Source organism: Thunnus maccoyii, chromosome 10, assembly GCF_910596095.1.
Source record: "Thunnus maccoyii chromosome 10, fThuMac1.1, whole genome shotgun sequence".
Lineage (NCBI taxonomy): Eukaryota > Metazoa > Chordata > Actinopteri > Scombriformes > Scombridae > Thunnus > Thunnus maccoyii.
In genome coordinates, this window is record NC_056542.1 from 7,859,792 (window position 1) to 7,877,932 (window position 18,141).

Sequence of the window (18,141 nt, forward strand, 5' to 3'; positions counted from 1 at the left end):
CCAGAGAAGTACTTTACCAAAGTTCTTGAGATCAGAAAAGAGACATCCTATAGACAGCTGCCTAACTCTGCATTATGAACTGACTGTTTGTGGGTCAATACCAGGGCAGTCTGCCAGAGAAATAAGTGAACTACTGACTCCAAAGCAAAGAAATGCATCTCCAGGACGGTAGTTAATGGGAGGCTGTAGGCTGTCCTGGAAAATAGGTCCTTAGACTTTTATGCTCTCATATCGTTTCAGCAAGCTTGTTTAGAGGAGTAGGCACTACTGCAAGGATCTGCATTTGCTGCTTTCTTCAAATTGTTGGGGGGAAAAAAGTCATGCATCCTAACAAGAGAAAAATCAGTAGGTTTTGCAAGATTACAGTAAATTCAATCAGTGATATTACACTTGCAAGCTCTCCTCCACATTTTTGAAAGAAGACAAATCGTCCCTGATTCCAGTTTATCTCAAAGAATATAATAAACACCAAATTACAATAACAGTATATCAATGCTGTTTATTCTTTGATCGATTTAAAAATAGATTTAAGCCTTTTGCTTTATTACAGACAATTCATCAGAGAGAAGTCAAAGTGAGAAAAAATAAAACAGACCTTTTGCAAGAAGCACTCTTTGTGTTCACCCCTGAACAAATTAAAAATGAGAAAACTCTGTGGGATGAGCTTGAGTACAGTTCTCCCATAAATCCAAATGTATCTCAATGACAAATATCTCAAGATCTGCCCATCTCTATGCACCTACTGGTATGTGATATTACTTGCATTTCCCTTTCACTCTCCTCCCTGGTGATCTGTGTGTTTGTGCATGTGTGGTACCATTAGGCTTTTCGGTTTGTACTCAACAGCTCTTTAATTGAATATCTGCACATAGCAATGTAATGCAGCCTGGGAAGAGACAGACAGGGGGGCTGGGAAAGGGAGGGAGGGGCCACAGGAAGAAGAAAAGGAAAAATTAAAAAGAGACTGAGACGGGGAGGGAGATAGAAAAAGAGGAATGAGGATTGTGAGACAGAAAGTGAGAGAGGCAAAGAGGAGGTTGGTGTTGTCAGGCCAACACTAGCTCTGTCTCTCGCTGTCACCTGAAGGCTCTCTGCTGTTCTATGCTGATGCACAGTCTTCTTCACCCTGGAGTAAGATGTGGCTCTTTGTGTGTGTGTGTGTGTGTGTGTGTGTGTGTGTGTATGTGTGTGCTCAGCCTGACTCCTCAACACAGGCACTACAGTGTAGTGCCTATTTCTGCAAGCATCTTTGCTTCTAGTATGTGAGCCGTATGCACCTGCCTGATATGAAACCTTTCCACATGCATCACCTGTTTATAAAAGAGGCATGTCTGAGCCATGTCTTGTGCAGTATATACAGCACAATACTCCTACAAGTGTGTCTAATGCCTATACTTGTGTAGGTGGATGTGACAAAGCCAGCAATATGTTCATGTTGTTGTGCAGGTTTAACATATGTTAGTGCTCAGACAGTTTATTTGGTGCCTCACACCTTGCGATGAACGTTCTTTGCAAGTCCTCTTGGAGAGAACAAACTTCATAAGGATCTTAGCTTCCTTAGACTTAAAAATTGATCAGTTAAGATGTTCAGGTCCTCATTTTGGCATCTGTTTGCTTAAAGAACAACAGACTTTAATGAAATTTAGATGTGATCCATTGAAGCCATAATGAATCTCTGGCTTTCCTATTAATTCTTGGTTTGGCTTAGTGCCTTGAAGTGATAGTTTGGTTGCACTCAGTCTAGTTTTTACTGCTTACTTTGAGGTTTTTTTGTCAAAAAACATTCTTGTGTCCTCCATGACCTCCTTGACTTACTATCTAACAACCAAAATGATTCTAGAAAAAAAGGGAAAATCAGTCAGACAAGTCATAGTTATTGTGAAAGCAGCACATAATGTCCCAACTGCTCTGCTGTGTATCTGAGTTGATTGCATCCATGATCTCTGCCCAACAATCCATTTCAGACTATAGAGTTGCATCACTTCCTTGAGGAAATCGTTCTCTCCAAGACAATTCAGGAAGATTGCTTCCCACAAGGACGAAACTAAGCATCGACTTGGCATTGTTGGATTTGATAGTCACCTCTTCAAATCCTTACACAACCCCCAGCAGCAGTTGGCGAGGTATTGATGATTCACAGATGACTTTGCAATAACTGGATAGCAGAAAACAAGAGCTGCAAAGATGTGGTTGTGTGGGTGGTTGGTGCACTGTTGGCAGGTGGCAGTATTTTAAAGGTTAAAAATGTAGGCTTTTATTTGGTTCTGATTTGAATCTACAGAAAAGCAAGGGAAAACATTTAAAATGATTTAAAAAAAACAATGGCTACTGTTGATGTGATCCTGAGGATGACATGTAAACCTAAAACAGTTTAAAAAATGCAGAAATTTGAAGCAGTGTGTTGCTAGAAAAGGCACATGACGTTCCCCTGGATAGTAGGAGGCCATTAACTGGAAGCAGCAATTCATTACATCATATATTTCATTATTCCTTTAAAAGTCAGCAAATGTGTCCTGGGCACCAATATTCTGGATGAGTTTCTTTCCCTTGCATGTCTGTCTGAATGATGACAGCAGCTCGAAAGATTGAAAGGTTCAATAATATTAAAAACAGCCATTTTAATATAAAGTGGAAAAACTTGAAATGATATTGCAGTTTCTGTTGACACCACTGGACTTTCTGGCCTTGAGAAAGTAACGTATCCCCACACTTGTTGAGTCTTTAGTTTTTTTTGGCATTTTAGCCTGTATTAAATAGTTGATAGTGTAGACGTAGAAATGAAATAATGGGAGAAAGAGAGAGAGAGAACATAACATGCAACAAAGGTCTCCGGCATGAATCGAATTTTGGAAGTTAAATGATGTGCTCCTTAATCATTTGGCCAAAGAGTCGCATGTGTTGAATCTTGAATCCCACTGCAGTGTCTTGCTTTTGCAGCCACAAAACTGAATAAGAAACTGAAGCCAACAATGAAAAAAGAATCTACTGCCATGCCGTAGTATTTCATCCGTGTGGCAACATGGATATCTGTTGAGATATTTCAGTCTGGACCAAAGTGGTGGATCCATGCCACTACCGTTACTACAGACAGTTCTTCAGTAGCTAGTCTTCATTTTGAAAAAGCACTAAAAATCTCTCTTAATGCCAAATATCATACACAAACTCCCAGTTTTAGCTTGGCAATTAAACCCTAAAAATAATGCCTCCATGACTACATCACGGGTCCCACTGTAGCCAGCAGCACCATCTGGAGTCCTGGTGAGGACAGCAAAAAGAAGTGCCCTTGACTTCAGTATGTTGGAGTTTGGGGCGACCATGATGGATTGCACAGTAAAACACTGCTGTTTGAATGATGTAGCTATTTTATGATCTTTTTTTCCTGATCAAATTTAAAACCATCTGAAATGAATTCCATCTATTTCTGATGTGCACATCCCTACTGGCCAGATAGAGGTTAAAAAGGAAAAGAAATACCCATGTGCACATGCAGCCCATCCCACTCTGGCATCCTCTGCCTCATCATCATCCTGCCTTGGCATGAGGCCCAGCCAGGTGGCAGTGTGCACATGTCCTGTCCTCCTTGTTCAACCATCCATCATCCTGTCACAAAATACTAAAAGACTTTTTGAGTGGCACTTCCTACAATGCACCATACCACTCCCATCTTTCCATTTTCTCCTCCAGCTCTTCAGGGGTCTGGCTGTCACAGTGTGTTTCCTGTTACAACTCTTCTGGTTCCTTCCTCTCCTGTCAGCCTTAACCTGCCGTTATCTATCGGGCTGAAACATGGAGGCTGACACAAGCTGGTGTCTGCTGTGCAGTGGTTCCACTGGAATTGGAGTTAATGGCACTTTGTCAAGTTTGGACTAACGGGGAACGAGGTGGGGGAGGTCTGGTAGACATGACAGTGTGAGTTTATGTCCATCACAAGCCATATGACCTGTGATGAAAGCACCGGTTCCCTGAGATTTATGAAAGGCTTGTGGTTGTTAATAAATTACTGAAATAAAGACTGTTTGCAGCCATAGTTTCTATAATAATCAAATGAGCCCAACAGGGAGAAGTAAAAATCAGCCTTTGGTATCATGGTAGTCATATGTGCATCAGAGATTCATGACATGAGTTAGCATCACGTTGTTCTTTAGGAGTAGAAAGCAAAAACTGATTGCATAAGAGCAGGAGACCTCAGCAATCTCTCACCAACACAAAATGACCATCCATTATAATGCAATACTTTTCTGCTATTTCCATTTAAATACACAAGAGACCACATGGTTTAAAAAAATGCTGATTTTGAGGCATTTATTAGTCTTCTATTGTCTCCTCTGGGTTTTAGACTGTTGCTCTGCATTTGACGACATCACTTTGGGCTCTACTAAGTTGTGAATTAAAGTTTTCACTATTCTCTTGAATTTCATAGACCAAATGAATAATCAATTAATCGATAAAATAATTGATGATTTCATGATGACTATAGTTGTTAAACCCATAACAATACTATAGGTTTTTAATGTCTCACTCCCAGGGAGTCGTCTGACTTTTATCCTTAAAGGAATGGCTCAACATTTTGAGAAAACATATTTGCTTTCTTGCCGAGAGTTGGGTGAGAAGGACTCTTGTGTGTGCGCTAAACATGAAAGTACACGCCAGTGCCAGGTTACCTTAGCGTAGCATAAATACTGGAAACAGGATAACAGGCTAACCTTGCTCTGTCTGAGGGTAGTGTAGTCTGGCACATAACCTCCCATAGGACCACAACTTGTCATTTTCACACATAGATTTTTGTACGGATTAAGCAAATTAGATGTAATGTGTTAATTAGTGAGCTTTAGAGGTGCTAAGTGAATTTATTTTACCATTGGACAGAGCCAGGCTAGCTGTTTCCACTTGTGTCCAGTCTTTGTGCTAAGTTAAAATAACCAGCTTCTATCTGTAGCCTCATATTTACCATAAAGACATTAGGGAGGTATGAATTTTCTTATCTAATTCTCAGCAAGAAAGCGAATAGGCATATTTCATAAAATGTCAGACTATTGTTTAAAGTTGTTTTTATGTACAGTGTAGTTCCTTTGACTTTTAGTAATTTTCTGACACAGTTATTCATCATTTGATGATTCATACTCTTGAAGTTCTCCAACTGCCAGTCCCCTCACATTGTCTATATGCAAAAAATGACTTATTTAGAGAATCCTGGATGTCTTGCTCAAGAACACTTCAGCAGGGTTTGAGAAACAGCCTTCCTACTTAATACTAAGTAATGAAATACAGCAGTATGAGCAAGATTTGAAGCCAGACCTTTACACTTACATGACATGTATATTTGGCTGCTGAGCTACAAGCTTCTTGCAGTGTCTTACCATGCAAATTGAGAACTAGAGCAGTACAACATGACACGATTAATGCCTATAGGACAGGTTGACTGCCTGACTTGCTTACATATGGATTACATTGGTAGGAATTTGTGCATGTACTGGAGCTGTATAAGCTTCCAAATTAAATGTTGGTTTTAAGCAGACTGCACATGTAGCGACTGAAAAAGTGCTAGAAAGCAGTATATTAGAGAAGGCTGCAGAGACTCACATAGCAACGCAGCATAAGAAGAAGAAGAAGGAGCGACGGATGAGAGGAGAGGACAGAGGGAACAGGCGGAGGAGAGGAAAAGATTACTACCATAGTACATCAGGCTTAGCTTCACATCCTTAATGGTAACCATGGAAATAATTATAGAGCAGACAGACAGACTGTGTGAGAGAGTGAGAGCCACAGAAAAAGGGAGGGAGAGAGAGAGAAAAAGACAACAGGAGTTGGGGAGAGAAAGAAATCAGTGGGGGGTAAAGTAGCTGAAATGTTTGCTGGAATCCTTAAACCCTGTCTCTGCAGTCTCTGGTGATTGGGAACTATTTGAAGATGGCATGAGCAGAGGATATGGTGGAGGTTAAATCCATGTAAAGTCAGTTTAACCACCTCCTCAGCTGCGGAATAGAGTTTGGCATCTTTTTTGCCTGATAGGTGTAGTTTCACATATTTCCTTTGATGTGAAACACAAAAAGACAGGGTAAGCATTAATATCCACCACCTGCATGGAGGTCATATTATTTTTATCCACCTTTATATCTCACTGCGGATAAGGGACCCTGGTGCGGTGAGTACAGCAACAAAACAGTGTCATACAACGATGGTTAAAAAAGTTGCTTCAAACCCACAGTTGTCATGGAAACAGATCTGAGATACCCTTTACCCCTCTGTAAGTGCTGATTGCTTATCATTGCTGAAAGCCCGATCAATGGTGATGTCTTTAAGGCTGAAATTAAAAACTACTTGATGTTGCTTACATCACTTGTAAAGTCAGATACAGCCTACACTGAGATGCAGAATTAAGTGTTTGGTTAATTTACATAATTGGATGTATTGGCTGGCTGCTTGTTGTATGGATTTCTGAGCAATATTTATGCATTTGTTACTATGGAGCAGCATGTGATGTCATGGGACATTAGCAGGGGTCGTGCAAGGCTTGGGTATAGAAATTGACGTTGTAATATTTAATTTTGATTGGTCATGATTTTATTTTGCCTGTGGGTGTGTGACAGTACGGATGGGCAGGTGCCACACTGGGCTTTGTGGATGTCTTGTGTGAGTAATAACATGCTTGCATGCTTCCCACACATTTGCCCCTGGCTCTGAACTTCACACAGCACTGTGCGTGCATGTGTGCATGTCAGCAGAAGGTGAAAGGGAAATAGAAAAGAGTGAGAGGCAAAGGGGAAAGGAAGAGAGGAATAAATAAATGAGGATGGAAGAGGAAAGAAAGTGAAGAGGGGTTCTTGCAGGGTTTATAATCACTCCAGGTCCCATAAGGATCCATCCAGCCCCACCCCTTCTAAACATCTCTCCCGCTCTCTCTCTCTCTCTTACACACTACTGGAAATACGGAGAGAGAGAGAGAGAGAGAGAGAGAGAGAGAGAGAGAGAGAGAGAGAGAGAGATTGAAAAACAAGGCATCAGTGCACTGCTGCGCCCTCCCTAAACTGTACTGCCGTCCACCTGTGCGGGATAATCTCCGTCCAGGCAGCAGACAGGAGACACTACAACGTACATCGCTTGCCAGGCGGATTACTTGAGGATGAGCCGCATTTTGGTGGGAAGGAAGACGAGGGACTAAGTTGCCATTACCGCCTCGTTTTTTTTCTGTGCAGCCTGACAGCTACTGGCACACGTTCAGTTTTTAGGCATTGCAGTTTTTAGACTACTTTATTCAGTGGCGACTGCTTGTTTCTTAGCCACTCACTTCATTTTTCCCCCCCTCCATCTATCCACAACGATCTGTGTTTGGTATTAGTCTATATTTTCTGGCTGCATTGGAAATTAAACCTTCCTTTTTTAATTTTCTACTTGCTCGCTGGCTGCTCTGTTGGAGGGGTCCGATGGGAAAATAGGCGCAGAGCGGAGCGCGTCTTCTCAGCCTGGCGCAGGCGGACCGACCTTATTGCGCACCGCACCGCTCCTTCACGCACTCATGGCCACTGACACGCACGCTCACACGCACGTGCACACACATGAATGCACATCCAGACACGCAGCTTCATTTTCTCTCTGCGTGCATACCTAGCTTTTGATTGCAATTGAACAGCAGAGTTTTCCCCCTGAGCCCAAAGCAGAAACGCGTTCACTTTTCACCCATTTGGCAAGTTCATTTTTGACATGCACAAGGCGGAGACCCACTAAGAAAACCATCGCAGAAACATTCCCATCTAAAAGATGAGAGAAATTGGCCTCAGCGGATCTTCCGTCGGTTACCGGAATTGCGAGTGCAGGCTCGGGGCGGAGGGCACCGGGGAGAGAGGACAGGGAGAGGCCGGGGAGGAGGAGCTCTCAGCCGGACTGCCCGCCGCGGAACAGCCGCTGCTGCCGGTGATAGAGAAGCAGGCTGCTGCTGCCGGGGGGAGGCGGGGGGAGGATGAACAGTGCCTCAGTGTGAAATTATAACACTCAGCTGGCTTTGGGAGTGTTTGTTTTTCTGTCATTTTACCTCTCACTAATTAGTCTGAAGATGCGACATAACGAACAGTGGCCTACTTAATAACTGCCATCCTGTACTCTTATCAATGTGGCACTTTTGGGTCAGCTTAAAGGTAAATTCAGCACTTTGAAGAAGTAAAGGCCTGCAGTTGCGAATTTACCTGTGCAGTATCCTCTGAAATGACATCCTCTCACCTACAGGTCAAACTTTATGTAATGATTGTTATTTCTTAAGAGCCTAACGTGTTTGTAGTTGAAGAGTCAGATCTACCCAAAAGAAAAATCATAACAGTATTCCTATAATCTTATAATAGAGGGACTTTACGTGTGTCTGTGGTGCTAAGTAGTGAGTTTATGGTCACCATATTGCACTTGATGGTATTTTTATCTCTTAAATATTAGGCTACTAGGCTATAATATTTCTTTAGAATATTCTATATAAATATATAGTTTTCTGTGATATTTGTATAGTATTGTACGTACATTTATTATAAGACCACTGTAGTTCTTTTTCTATTATACCTTAAGAGTTAGAGGATATATTCAGATACCTTGAAAAAGCCCTGTTTCCAGGTGCCTTGGTGGTGGAGGCGGGCAATTTATCATTTATTCATATACCTATTTGTCTATAAAATATTTAAGGGTCACAGATTGCTTTAAGATCCGCACTCATCCATTTGCAACATGGAAGCGATTTGCTGTATTGGGCTTTTCTAGTGGAATCGATTTCACTGGTTTTGCTTTGCGTTGTCATTTCAGTTGGAGTCCTCTTGAATCCTGTTTTTTTTTTTTTTCCAGGCTAATTGAGCGCTGACTATTTAAGCAATATTTCTCTGTCTGGAACTTTAATCACAGCCTTAAAACCCACCAGAGGATGGTCACCTGCTTATTAGACAGTCAGACAAAAGCACGTGTGTCATGACACTTGTTGGCAGGTGCCGTTTGCAGATACATGAACACACTCGGTTATTTATAGACGTTAATATCACTGTGTGCTTTTGGAGTATTGATTCAGAACAAGTGTCGGGGCTCAGCGGAATGTAACACAAACTTCGGAGCTGCTGCAGTTTCAAACAGACACCAAGACTCAGTGGAATACAGGCTGAAGTCAGTGAACGCATCACCAGTCGTAGCTGGCATCAGCTTACTGTGGGGCCACAAAGACTGGAAACCCAGAGACACTGTCTTTACAAGTCTGGACACAAAGTACAACAAGCCCCACCTGATCTAGGTAGGACATGTTTGTCTTCTTATTTGACTTCTGTTTCCCTAAAATCATTACATCATCTGATGCAGGTATATGTTTTATTCCAAAAAAAAAAAAAAAATCTAACAGATGTTGCTTTTCATTAGGAAAAACTTATGACTATGTCCTCTGAAACTACTGTTTCAAGACTGAAAATAGGTGAGATTGATGTAATTTTTAACAGTAAGTGTGACTTTAATACCAGCAGTCATTTGGTAGTCAGTGGGCGTATCCATTTTTACCAGAGCCTGATATCTACTTTTGTGATAAAAATTGAATTAAAACTTTAAATGACATATAAAACAGATGTAAAGAGCAGCGTCCTCGTAAATGTATGCTGTAAATTGTACCGCCAATCTTCACCTCACATGAACCCATCTCTTGTACAATGACATCACTCATCTGTATGTGTCTGTGGGTTTGTCATCAAGCTTAAGAGCACAGATAGTCCGCCGCCTCCCACCTGCTGTTTCCTCACATGCGGTGTGATATTCAAGCAAAAACTCTGCTTTAAACTGTTTTCATGTTGCTCTTTTAATGCCGGACAGTGCAGTCAATACTTCTGAGTGTAAACAACTCTTTTCCGCAACTAAAAGCCCAATAAAATACTAAAAGACTCCATAAATTCCACACCTATTATGTGACACCTGGTGAGAGAGCACTGTTTTGTTATCGGGATTGGTGACTTCTGATGTCCTTGTTTTGCACTGTCGGGAAAAGCACGTGTGCTGTACAATAAATAATGTGCTATGACAAGCATTAGCCTGGTGAATCAGATCAGACTGTACTCTCTTCTCTTTGCTCTAAATATCAAATAATTCCCACCCAGAAACACAAGCTCGATCCAAAATTAGACCTTTCATTTCTTTGCGTTAAAGCTGCAGTAGGTGTATATTTGCAGAGAAGCAGACAGACACTCACTCACTCCCCCCCTCCTCCCCCTGCATTCCTCACTGAGGCAAAAGCAATCATCAGGCAGTTGATTGACAGCTCAGAATGAAGCTCTCCTGCTCAAAAGTTTGCCTCAGATGCCCAAGACACAACTTTAAAAATGACAGCAAATAGCAGAGAAACGGCATTATCAATATTACCAAGAGCCTGATATTATCTTCTTATTCATTTCGCATGAGAATTTGCTTCAAACAAAATGTCAAGTTAAAAAAAATCTAACATAGGAGCATCTCAGTAATGTAATATGTTGAGTTGCAGCTTCATACAAATACTCCAAAGACACAGTAAAGGCTGAAAAAAACAACTGAAATTCAAATACCATTTTGCCAGGCAGATCGACTCTGAGAATACAAAGGATTGTCCAGAATTTTGGTGGTCAGCCAACTTGGCTCATACCGTTCATGTAGAGTAGAGAAACTTGTGATCAGAAGTCAAAATGTATCATGATTGGACTGGTGGCTTGTGCTTCTTTCCCACTCTGTTTAATTTTCAGTTCTCAGTTACATTTACTGATGTTTGCAAAATCCCATCATTTAACTTTACATTTATATATTATGTTTTGAAATTTCAACTGTTGCGTAACAATCATACTGAAGATTATTTGACTGATTTTGTTTATGTGACACGGAGTTTATCTCTATTTTAATGTTTATTTCATAGCATTTTGCATATTTACATTTACTGCTTAAATGCTTGGTTGATCAACAGACAGTTAATCATTAGTAACACCTGATGAATTATTTAAAGCGATACTCAAGCAGTTTAGTATTACACTTCCATAAAGTTGGAAAGCTTATGAGAAACAAATTTTCAAAAGGCAAAATCAAAGCAGCAGAGCCAGAGATATTATGACTTTTAGTCCTTAGCATGACTCACACTTCCCTTGGATCCTACATCTCCCATAATCCAACAGTTACGCAGCTTTCATGTCATGTCAGTGGGAATAAACATTCACGTCAGCTTACTACATGTAACTCCAGGACGGAGATATTGGGAATTTCGGATAGCTACAGAAGAACTACAGATGTGTCAACAAACTGATGGCAACAAGGCTACAATGTCACTGTCACTGGCAGTTATATCTAAATAAAATCCAAAATTAACACTGATCAAACCAATTCAGTTTATTTAAATGGAGCGATACACTGTTTGTATCTGGTTTCACTTGTTAAGGGATTGTTACAAATAAATAATACAACAAAATAATCTAATTTAGGATATTTATCTGGTGTGACTACAAGGTTAGCAGTGGGGTAACAATCTTAGAATAATGCGTGAAGACTACCGGGTCAGAATAACAAGCAGTTTTCCTGTTATTCCCAATTTGTTGATATTACATTACTGCAGCATTAGTCTCACATAGTCAGATTTATCTCCACAGCGCTGGAGAAAAGTCTTGCTGCACCCACTATCAATTCTGCTATAGAGGAAAAAAGACACTTTGGCTTGTTTGTACATCTTTAAACCAGTCATAATCGTCTTGGGCAGTGCTAAGCCCAGGATGCAGTGACGATGCCCTTGTTTGAGCGCTGGCATTAAAATGGCTAAATCCCTGCAAAAGAACACACCACATAAAAGAGTAAAAGACGTATGTCGACTATTTGATAAGACTTTTACTGATAAAAAAGACAAACATAACTTGCTATTTCCAGCTTGTAGGTTGCTGGCTCGGAGGTTGTTGTTGTTGTTGTTTCCCGTAGCAACGGGGACTTTGAAAACAGTAACACGCACATAGCGGAAGGGGAGGAGAATTGCGCTTGAAATAGCCGGCCAATGGCAGGCTTATACCCACAGTGTACATCCGGTGAGTCAGACTACTGCAGCATTAGACTCTCCCTACCTGATAAATTCCTGCATCTTTCAAACTCCACATCTCCAGTTTAAAACACAGGCTCTCCGTTTTGACTCTCAAGCCAAACCTATGGACTTAGATTCATTCACACTGGTGCACCCAATTAAATGTTCAAAACTACACTTTCTTCCATAGATGCAAGAAAAAAATGCTCACACTGTAGAGTCTGGTTGTTGTAAAGGAGATGAGCTTTGCAACACTTGCAGGCTCGGCATCTCAAATGATTGTCACTTCCACCTGTATTTATAAGAATCACCATGAATATCTGCTTATGTACTGTGGCAGTTCAGCAAATGGATCATGGCACAGCTAACTTGTAAACTGTATGAATCACATGTATCATTCATGGAAACATGCTGCAACTGTTTGCGCTCTGTCCATTAGTAATTTGTTCAGAAAGCAGAACGGACTTTGACAGAGAGGTCAAGCTTTAAAGAGAAACGCTGCAGCACTACTGCTGCTATTTGAAGGACTTACATGTCTGTATTTCTCAAACACTCCCATACACATTCACTGTAACTCTTTTAGACTGGTTTGAACAGCCACTGCAGAGCTTTATCTGCTCAGCAAGGGACCAATACTTGTCCAGATAAATGTTACCAAAAAATGTTCACTGAAAAATGTTCTATGCATGTTGGAAATGAAACCTAAAACCCCCGAGAGCGCCGGTGCCTTGCGTTACCTGCTGAGCTCTAGATGACAGCATTTATACATTAAATTATGTAATGAGAGTCCCAGATGTATCGTAGCCGCTGCATTGTACTTCAAACACAGGAGAGACTGCCTTGCATTTGTAGTCACAGTTCATGGATCAAAAGCAAACAGGGAGCCAACCAGCATTCTATCATAACAAAGGCAAACATACAAAAAGCCCTGAGCGTTTCAGCGCTATTAAGACACCCACTCCCTCTCCAGCCTCCATCTCTGCCTCTTGTGTTCCCTCCCTCTCTCCATCCCACTCCCCCTTCCTCTGTGCAACTCCCCCCCCCCTCTCCCTCCCTCTCTTGTTAACGCTCTCTCAGATGCATTTCCTTCATTTCACTCTCTTCCTTTTTTTTCATTTTTTCTGTCTTCCTGTCTTCACTCCATATAGTCTACCTCATGCGCTGTCCCTGCTACTCCTACACGAACCACGAACAACCCCCCCCACCATCCATACACACACATACACACACACCATGTTCCTTTTCTGTTTTTTTTTTTTGTTTTTTTTTTTTACCAACCTCTTACTCATGTGTGTCTACATCCCTCCCTCCCACTCTTTTAACTCTGTCTCTCTCTCAGTTCTCTCAGAGGGTCTAAGCTGGAAGCGATTGCCACCCACACATTCCCTCTTCAGCTTTCAGCTTGACATCAGATTTACATTCACAATGAACAAGCGCAGCATTTCACATGTTGCCTAGCACACAGCTATACACACAAACATGTGAACGCATGAACTGGTTGTTAGCACACGTGAGCACACATGCTTGTCTGTACTGTCTGTCTGTACTGTACGAGAGATGTAAGATTTTGTTCTCTGTATACAGACTGATCTAGTGCTGAAATGATTAGCCAGTAAACCAATAATCAATCATTTATCAAACAAAAATGCAAAACATTCACTGTTTTCTACCTCTCAATTGGTAAAATTTGTTGGAAATGCAATAATTTGGATTTTTGGACTGCTGGTTGAACAAAACAGACAATTAAAGGATGGCATCTAGTGCTCTGCAAAAAATACGACAAGCATTTATTACAATTTTCTGATATTTTATGGACAAAACAGTAAAAACAATATGTCAATATATAATGTATAGTATAGTACACAAGTAATAATCGAAAAAAGATATTAAGAGGTTAATCAAAAATGAAAATAATTGTCAGTTGCAGCCCCACATTGATGCTGTGGGTATTTCTGATCTGACTTTAAGACCCCATTTATACCTGGTATTAAAGAATTAGTTTGAGCATTTCACTCAATCACTTAATCTCTTTCTTGCAGAAAGTTACATGAAGAGATACCACTCTCATGTCTGTCTGTTAAGTATGGAGTTTTAGCTAGAAGGAAATTAGCCAAGCTTAGCATAAAGAATGGAAGCAGGGAGAAACAGCTAGCCCGGCTCTGTGTAATGTTCAGTAATATTGTAACACAGTGTATGTCACTTGTTTGTTCTGTGCACAAACAGAAATGTCTGTAAAATTGTGGTCTTTGAAAGATATTACATGCTGTAACTATGTCTTGATGAACCACAGATAATCTATCTGCCCTTAACTTCTGTGCAGCACTTTTGCTGTTTGCCCCTAACGTCAAAGTGACGAGAAGACTCCAGAAAGTCACTGTGTTCCCAAGAAATAACTGCAGCACATAAAAACCACAAATTGTCTTTTTTATGTTTCTGTTTGTGTGTGGATTAAAGAAATGATGTACAAAATGTTATAAGTATTAGTTGATAATATTTTTGAAATAGAAGTCTCCTACTGCTTGCATTGTTTATGTGAAGCTAAGCTAATCGCTACATCACTGTAGCTCCATAGATAACACACAGCCACAAGGGTGGTATCAATCATCTCAGCTATCTCTCAGCAGAAAAGCAAAGAAGTGCATTTCCCAAAATGTACTATTCTTTTAAACGTAATCTGGTTCCGGATCAAGGTTCAGTGCACCCAGAACACATTGCAATCAGATGGCTCATCTACAGGTGGTCTGGTTTTCATTGTGATTGGATTTCACCCATTTCAGCCTCCTCCTGCTATTTTGAAACCATTGCTTTGACCTGGAATGTTCCATGTTTATTGACAAGTCCTCCAGCTCCATCAACCAAATTTGCATATTGATATCCACTAACAATGAGGAGGCCAGAAACAAAATGACAAGAACCCTTTGTAAAATTATGTGCAAATGCAAAAGCCCATTATTAACTGTGTCTGAAATCACTCCCTCCCCTATGTAATAGACATTCAGTAGCTCATTCTATGGTGAGCAGTTCATTGAGATTTGCGACCCTCGTGGAACATCATTTTGCATCGTCTCTGACAGGTTTGGTGTCACATATATAAAATGTGACACTTCATTGTGCCATTATTAGCAGAAAGACGTGTATATGCAAGGGACATTCTTACAGTACTTTACCATGCACTGTGTGCTGTGTACTGGATCCCCTGCATATTTTGAGTGGTCCTAAGTCCCCCTCCTCACCCCCACCAATGATCTAGATACACATCACACATAGACACATCACATCACGTCTCATTTGTGATGATCATCTCAGTGTAGTCTCAGTGATCTGACCAGAGTGGTTTATTCCACAAGATTTGCCAAGGCATTTTCTTTTTTTATTAATCGTGGATAAAATCTTCATTGGCATGCACCTGGCCATCCTTCCAAAAGTCAAGATGTCAAATATTTCAACACAGTGACAGTAAGAATGAGCAACTTGAACAATGTTATTTCAGCACATGGATGATTTATTAAACAGCTAAATAAAAGAGACAAGCACATCTACCTTCAGTGTGACCCCGGTAAGGCTGAATCACAACCTCCCATGACATGATGATGCCTCAGCCACACTGTCTGCTTTTCATGCCTTTACATCATCTCTAAACAATAGTTACATAATCGCATTTTAAAATAGGTACAACAGGCGAATCAAAGCAGGTCTCCAGATGTCCTCACACCTTCCGTTTCAATGCTGCTCATAATCAAACTCATTAGCACATCGTGTCAGTCATCAGCAGTGATCCCAGGACTAATGACGCTTTTAAATGATTTACTGTGATCTATCAAGTGTCTCTGTGGCTGCTTAACACATTCCACCACTGTGTGTGTGTTTGTGTGTTTGCGAGGAAGCCTATACGGATGCGTGACTGTCCATACAATAGACCAATGTGTGCGTACATGCCTGAGCACCTTCTCTATTCAGAGCTTTGTTGTATAGTATGTTTGAAACTAAAATGTAAAGTACTTCAGGAAAAAAAAAAAAAAATGTTGCCATGGCAACGAAACACAGAGCCTGGTTTGGGATCAAAAAAAGAGTGAGTGAGAAATAGCTTTAAATGGACCTATTCAGACTTTTTTTTCTTCTTTTTTGTTCCAGACTGATGCTTTTGTTGGCGTTTTAATAGAAGGAATGCTTAATGGCTTCGATTAATTTAAGACAATCATTAAAGTGAGAATGCAGGTGTTAAAAAAAAAAAATGACAAAAAAGGCAATGACCACGCCACCTCTTTCGTTTTAATTTGTCTTTGCTCAGTACGCACGCTAACCGCACCCATCTCACATCCTTCCAGTTCCATAAAGACCGTGGATCAGATGATTTATACACTGATTCTGAATGAGTCTTTGCACACACTGCCGCCCACATTTCTCCACTCTGTGCATGTTAAATGTGAAAAAGGGGCAGGTACAGAGTATCATGTTTGAGAAGTGAATTTTGGTCTGTATTCAAGTTGAAGAGTGCCTTTTTTCCAAAATCTGCTCTTGGCGCCTACTCTTACCAAATGATAGATAATGCAGCCTGCGGAGGAAATCGAAGTGCATGTTTAAAGCAAAGGAGGTATCCAAACCGTGTAGCTGCTGCATTCTTGGTTCAAATCTTATCGAAGGGCTTTATTGCACGTAATTGTTTCGTCTGCTTCCAACAATCTTATAAGAGCAAAAGGTGCCAGAGTTCTTTAAAATGAACAGGAGAAAACTTAACGGCTGGGTCCTAGACACTTTGTTGGATATAACCTAAAGCAATACCCTTAATGATGTTGTTGTGATTGAAGCCATTTTCTTTCTTGTCGTTGAAGAGGAGAAAATGTCAGCGAGTGTAGCCATCAGGCGTTGGTAGCTGGTCCACCTGTGAAGAAAAGAGTGATTATAGTGTTGTGGCTAATGGCTACATAGCCATGTAAATACAGCACAAAGCATGACATTGACATAAATACAGGGTGAAAGTAACAGAAGCTTAATTGCAAGCAGAAAGCTGGCTTTTTCCCAGACTGTATTTGCTGTATTTTTATCATTAAAGGGAACAAAAATCACAGTTAAAGCAGTGGAATATGTATATACTGTTTTACGTGTGAAGCCACATTCTTATTGGAATACAGGAGGTCTGTCTCAGGTTTCTAGATCATCATCCACCAGCTACAGGTAGATTGGCAGTCAAGGTGATTCAGCTGTTAGGTAAAGTGGCATTTCGAGAACTCTGTGCTTCCTTAAAGTCTTAATTTGATGTCTTTCTTTCTGAACCTGTAGGTTTATTTTGGAGAAAATGGAGGGGGACATCAATCACAAATGTGAACAAACAGGATATCAGTTTGTTAAAGTTTTATTGGGCGAAGAGAAGCAGAGGGAAATGTTTTTCAGAAATCTATAGGTGGGTTTCCATTCACCCTTTTTTATGAGTTTTTCCAATTTTCGCGTAAAAAATGTGATTGGACGATAGTCAAAATATCGCAAAAAAACTTTTTATTACGCTCGGATGAGGTGGAAAAGTTGATGTATTGATAAAAGCAAAATATAATAAAGTGTGAAGGAAAACAGATTTAGTGAATAAATGATGACGTACAGGAGGCATGTGACTTGAACGTCCCTGAAGCTTCCATCCCACTGGGTAGCATTCAGTACATCTCTATATACAATAACTGACATATGTCTGTTATCGAAATGCTTCCGAAAGCAAGAAGCTGTGATGTTAGCTGTTCAAGATTCTCCATTTCCACTGTCCGCTATGCTCTCCATCAACAGTATTTGTGTCACGGTTTCCATAGCTTCAGCTTTGACTGTTGCTCTATTAATTACGTCATCGCGTTGCGCCATCTCTGTCTTTTTGTGGTTTACTGCACTTGATAGGAGAATCAGCAACACCAACTGTTTATTTTGATGCACTCAATTATACAGTAAAACACACAGTACTTCGCATTTTCTTTTACTGATCTTATAAAATTGCGGTTAAATATCTAATATCGCATAGACTGCATACCGCGCTGTTGAGCCACCCTGAATCACTGCAGGGGAAATTCCTTCACTGCAACAGCCCTAGTTGTCACTTGACAAGTGAAACACTGAATTTTTTATTTTGTCAAAAGAATTTTAACTCAAGGTACACT

The 18,141-nt window shown here is 40.6% G+C and overlaps 1 protein-coding gene across 4 annotated transcripts in view; it reads left to right on the forward strand.

Moving 5' to 3' along the window:
- Nucleotides 1-18,141, forward strand: part of syngap1b (synaptic Ras GTPase activating protein 1b) — a 133,574-nt gene that overhangs the window by 65,501 nt on the left and 49,932 nt on the right. Inside the window, exon 1 of one of the 4 annotated variants that reach the window (XM_042423600.1) lies at nucleotides 9,069-9,247. The exons of the other annotated variants lie outside the window; for them this stretch is intronic. The gene's annotated coding sequence lies outside the window, so the exon portion shown is untranslated. Of the gene's footprint in view, nucleotides 1-9,068; nucleotides 9,248-18,141 lie in introns of those variants that run through there. 4 annotated transcript variants of the gene reach the window in all.